We start from the raw sequence: 6,292 nt of genomic DNA on the forward strand, positions 1-6,292 counted from the left end.
TAACAGAGAGTGAAACCAGAGTCCGGGGACACCTGTACTAATGGTATCATGATATCATGGTACCAGGTATCAGTGATGACCGTGGGAGACTTAGGTAGGACTTCAGCCAACGTCACGCCAGATCATCATCTGCTGTCACCCCCAGCCATTGCTCATGCCTGACACACACCTGTGGGCACTCTATTCCCTCAGCCTATTTAGGGCCAGGCTCCCACCATGTCCCTGGGTGTGTGATCAGCCCCTGCCCACCCTGGTCCCACTGCAGTGCTCCCCCCAGCCCCATGGGGAGAGCTGTGAGCTCTGAGGATTCAAACACTCCCGCTGAGCTTTCAGCTTGGTTCTGTTTTCAATCCGAAGATAAGACACGAGCAGGAAAACCAGGACGTTCACAGGTCAACATCATGCTGGAGATAAGGGGAACCTGTTTTTTTCCTGTACGCCCATGCTCTGAAAGACAGAGATGAAAGGTGAAAAGACACAGGCTGAGAGAGAGACTCAGTGAACTGAATGAGGGGTGAGGAAGTAACTGGTGATGTTTATCAGAGCCCACATTGCAGCTCAGATTTTATGCATTTGGGAGTAAGATCATTCTGACCTACACCCAAAGAAACTGAATTCATCTTGCAGGACTCCCCACCTTCAAATGGGGATAACGTCTGGTTTCTTCTGCCAAAGGCTATATTTCATTTGGAGACAGAGAAACGAGAGTTTCTGTAACTAATTTTCAAGTTTAAAATACACTGTGAAGTGCTGGGAGGTGGCTGGATGGCATGTAGGCAGAGTCTCCTGGAGCCTGGTTATGCTCAGCTCTGAGGAATCTGCAGTTCAATTAGAGAAGAAGAAGGAGCCAATTTGTTTTGAAGACAGACCTAAATGCAGTTGTAGTCCTAGCAGCCCCAGGCCCCTTGTTGCCAGCAGCAGAAATTGTGTTATCCTTTATCACACCCACCAGAGTGTCAAACACCATCCAGTGCCGGCATGACTCACACCAGCAGCAAGCAATGCCTGCCACCAGGGATCTGTCTTCACTATCTCCATAGGGATGGAATGCCTGGGAAATGGGTGGCCAAGGTGGCTTTCTCACATCTGCCCCAGCCTGGAGGGCTGCTGGCAGCAAAGACGTGAAGGAATCCAAAGGAAACCCCCGATAAGCTCTCGCTATCGCAGTGAGAAGATGCCACAGATTCCTTGAAGACATGCACAAATCCCCTTGGACTCTGTCCAGCTTCTCCCAGCACCCAGGGAGCTCTACAGGCATTGTAAAGCAGTGGAGGTCTGGCTCTATATTAGCGTAACCCCATCACCCGTATGCCTTCCCTTTGCCCCTTTGGCTGCTCTCATGCTCTTTTGGGAGACAGAAATGTAGAGCCAGGTATGATGGATCCGTATGGTTTACCATCAGTCTACATGAAAAGCCATTTACTCAGAGAAAGCCACAGAAGCTGAAAGAGTGGGTTATTTGTCCTGGCTCACATAGTATCCCAGCACAAGCCCTACACAGCAGCAAAACTGACAGCTCCACAAACCAGTCCTCACTGAGCAAAGGCACCAACATGCATCCTACTCTTCAAAGCACAGGGACTGCACAGCAGCCATTACATGCAGCACACGTGTTCCCTGCCCATGACAAACACTAAAGATTGTCACTTGTCTTTTTTGTGCCTGTTTGTTTTTGCACACAGAAGCACACACGCATTCACAGCAGATATTTCCTAGTGAAGAAGTAACTGTTGCATACAACCTTTGCAATTTTGACTTCATAGGAATCTTCTTGAGGTGAAAATATTGATTTATGAACTCATGAGAAGGGCAGAGGCTTTGTTCCCCTCTCCTGCTTTGAACATGTGAAAGCTGTCTGGAGCCATCTCAGGGTGGGTTTGTGCAAATGTGATGGGCACCTGATCCCAACACAGCCTTCAGATCTGCCACAAGGCCAGCACGCTGCCAAACCACAGTGGGTCTGTGAGCCTACAGATATCAATTCTTACACCCTGAAAATGCATGTGTCAAACTGCAACATGAGCCACAGCTGTTAAACATGGGTGTCCCTCTACCACAAGCGTTCTCTAAGTTGTGAGCTATTGGAGATTATAAAATAATTCCAGGAAAATACTTTTTTTTTTTTTTCTGTTCACACACTCTCTTCCCATCATACTTAAGAACTACTCCATGAATACAACCAGCCTGCATGACCACTGCCTGGCTGACTCTGGTGTCCATTGGAAAAGGCTGTCTATCACTCTGGTCACAGGAACAGAAGATCAACATCTTTTATTAGTGTGCTGTTGAATTGTTGAGTTGACCTGAGGAGAAACCAGGCAACTCTAAACATTCCCAGCTCTCTGCTCACTGGCATCAGTCCTGGGCAGTCACTTCTTCTCCCTGCCCAGTTCCCCTTTCCCAGCAGGTGACCACAGCACCTCATTCAGAATCAGCTTGTGGGGAGCAGAAAAGACATTTAGACAGGGACAGAGAAGACAGCTGCTCACAGAGTGCTGCATGATTCTCACAGAAGCACTTGCCTTGGCTTTGTGCTGGAGTTCCCATCAGCTCCTGCCATCAGCTCCACTATGTAGCTCTCTTCTCCTCTCCAGGACATTGCCTCATCATGGTAAGGCCAGTGGTCAAAGGCCCCTGGAGAGCAGGTGCGACTGTGCTTCCAACAATGCAACAGGTCAGGCCAGCAGAGCAGCTCCCTCCAGTCACCACAGCACTTACTGTAATGCCTACGGCAGTGCAACAATTCGGTGGCATTTTAGATAAAGTGAAAGTTGGAGCTGTTGGAGAGGGTTCAGAGGAGGGCCACAAAAATGATCAGAGGGCTGGAGCACCTCCCCTACAAAGACAGGCTGAGGGAGCTGTTTAGCCTGGAGAAGGCTCTGGGGAGACCTTATTGCAGCCTCCCAGTATTTAAAAGAAGATTACAAAAAGGAGGGAAAACAACTTTTTACTTGGGTAGACAGTGATAGGACAAGGGGAAATGGTTTTAAGCTCAAGGAGGGAAGATTTAGGTTGGATGTCAGGGGGAAGTTCTTTACTATGAGACTGGTGAGATGCTGGAACAGGCTGCCCAGAGAGGTTGTGGATGCCCCATTCCTGGAGGTGTTCAAGACCAGGTTGGATGGGACACTGGGCAACCTGGGGGCTGGTGGCCCTGCCTGTGGCAGGGGGGCTGGAACTTGATGATCTTTGGAGTCCCTTCTAACCCAAGCCGTCTGTGATTCTATGATTCTATGAAAGTTTTAGAGAGGGAGATCTATTGCACTGTCCAGAGTCTCTCCTTCCTGCCCCAAAGCTGGAGGAAACCACATTGCATGCATCATTTAAAAGCAACCAAGAAGCAAAAAGAACTTGAAAACTCACCATGAGGAATAATCATGCCCTAGTTTAGGGCAGTAAATAACTGACTTGTTCTTGTTCCTCTCATATTTTTTTGCCTCTGGCATTTGTACAGTGCTTCACAGGGGAAAGCAGCCTGACATAGCAGAGAGCGTGCGCAGGCACCATCTCCCTACCTGTACTTGTCCCTTCTGCACAATGCCAGGATGAGAACAATCTCTCCTCATCATCTTTCAGTCCTCCATCGACATCCACCTTAGAAGAAGCAAAGGGAAAGTCTTATGACTGGCAATTCTGTGGGACAAAATATATTTATCATATATAGCCATAGGTGGTTTGGGAGAGATGCCTAAGCTCAAGATGATCTGTTTTGGATACAGCTGGGTTCTCAAAACACGTTTCTTCAAACATGCTTCTTACACTCCATTTAGTTATTTCTATCATACAACTACACCACATTCATTGGACCATGAGTGGATTGGAAGTACCACTAAAATATCTATCACAAATGCCTTGTTCCCACCAGCAACAACGTGACGAAAGAACTCCTTCCCTGATCAGCATCTGTGCAGAACAAGAAATGAGCCAGCAGTGACAAAAACATGTTTTGTTCTAGGTTGCCAGCATTGAGGAAAAAATATGTTCACAATTCGCGTTTGTTGATTCAGACTTGCAAACAGGATAACTAGATCATTCAAGACAAATAAATAGAGGTTAATAAGTCATAATCACCTTTAAGTTCTCAACAGACTGACCCTAATCTGTACCCCAGGGTCGAAGTCTAAAGTATTCTGTCTTCATGTCTATATTAGGTAACTCATAAGGTATAATATAAACCAAATAGACATCTGCTTCTTAGAATGAAGATGTATCCTTCGGTTGAAGCAGCCCTGATGCTTGAGATTTTCTCCCTGCCAGCTGACAGCCCACAGCCTGGGAGAAAACTCCACATCCTGTAGATGTTTCCTCCCTTGTCAGATGGTTCGGTGACCTGGATGACCACCAGTCAATTATCTTACACAGTGAAGACAGTGCTCCCACGCTCATTGAACCACCCAACCATCTGTCTGAGAGCAGTGCATCCCTCCCCAGGTACTGTCAACACTTTCCACAGAACTCAGTCTTCATCAGAGGTTTCCCTTTCAAGTGCTGACCTGTCCTGCCCAATCAGTCCTGCCCAGCTTTCAGCGCCTGATACCATCATAAGTCAAGGGAAACGTAAGCAAAAGACAGAAACACCGGATAGAGATCTAAAATAGGCAATTGCACATACAGCAAAGCTGTGTTATGCACAAAGGTGCATGAAATATGTTTGGGGAAAAAAAAAACAACTACGTAGATAGGAGAGTTGCTCAGAGCCCAGGATATTATCAGATCTGGAAAAAATGCCATGTGAATGCATCACTGGAGAATCAGTCAATGGCTGTGTACAGAAAATACCATAAACCTGGCTGTTGTACGCTCTCCAGCATACAGTATCATTTCATGGCTTCTGTAAATGATTGACCAATGTGACGTGGGCCTTGCATGATAGTTACCTGCCTCACTACCCTGTTCCAGCCCAATCCCTCTTCCCAACCTTCTCCTCTTTAATAAAATGATAAAAAAAAATCTTTTGCAGATCATCACTAGAGAGCAAACGAAGACCCTTTGAAGAACATTTGCATATTCCTTCCAGAGATGCCCTCTGGTCAACCTGCTGGCACTGTTGTGGAGTAGCTCAATACCAAGGAAAAACAATAAATGTGACAGATCCAGCAAAATTGTGCCTGCACCCTTCAGGTGCTGGAGCAGAGCACCTCAGCTCCCAGCATTTAGGAACTCTGCAGGAGGAGATCTGCAGATCAGACAGCAGTCCTGTAGCCAAGACAGCAAGGAGAGGTCCTGGGTCACAGAGGGCTTGTAAATCACATCTGGTGCCTTCAGACCCCGCTGGAAGCCACTAGCTAGACCACAGAAATCCCACAGCACTATTGTCATTCACTGCACACACAACAGCTCAGCACACAGGCCTTGGCTGTCCCAGTGCTGCAGGATGAGGCCCTGCTCTTTCTTTGGCCTGGTCTGTCCAAAGGCAAGGAGTTTCACAGTAGGACACCTGTGCCTTGCTGTAGCCAGACCAGAGCACACCTGGTTGGCCTTGTCCATGTCCATGTCCTGCTGTGTCTACTTCTGACACTGAATGGGAAACCAGGCCATGTCCAGATGCAAAGACGGGGGATATGTATTTCACACATACAAGTCAGCTGCAAAGACCTCCTTGCCATCTGCAAGGCTGAACTGGCCTGCTAGCACTGGGAAATACTGTTCAGACAAGTTTGACTGGAAAGCACCTTGGTATTATTTGCACAGATTTTCTGCATTTGAGTCTGACACCAAAAAAAAAAAAAAAAAAAAAAAAAAAAGCCCACAAAATAAAGACAGACACACACACACACATAAAAGCCCCACAAAAGTGAAGGAGCAATCATCACACATCCTGTGACTGAGATACTTCTACTTTCCTTTTCTCTACAAAGATAAAGGCACCTAACAGAGAATTTGTATCTGGAGAGAGGATCTGCCCTCTTCCCCCATATCTTCCTTTTTCAGACTGCTTGTAATAAGCACTTTGGAGCAATGAGGAACTCTCCTAATTCCTCTGTGTAGATCTGCTGCAGTCAGGCAGAGCCTAAGAGGAACTGCTGTAATAACCATTTGTGATGACATGAATTGTACCAAGGAGGATGTGCAAAAAGATATTTGCATCCATTACAAGAGAGTGAGCATAAGTTGCATGAGATGAGCTCTTGATGTTAGCGTATTGGAGGAACCACAATATGCTCCAGGAAGTGTGCTGCTGTGGATTTGGGCTCTGGGGAAGGTCCCTTACATGGCTCTCCCTGATGGCACATGATGGCACATGCTATCCTCTCACAGTTTTACTGTGCAGTCCCATGAGGTGATTCTCAGT

The sequence above is a fragment of the Gallus gallus genome, chromosome Z, assembly GCF_016699485.2.
Source record: "Gallus gallus isolate bGalGal1 chromosome Z, bGalGal1.mat.broiler.GRCg7b, whole genome shotgun sequence".
NCBI classification, from domain to species: Eukaryota; Metazoa; Chordata; class Aves; order Galliformes; family Phasianidae; genus Gallus; species Gallus gallus.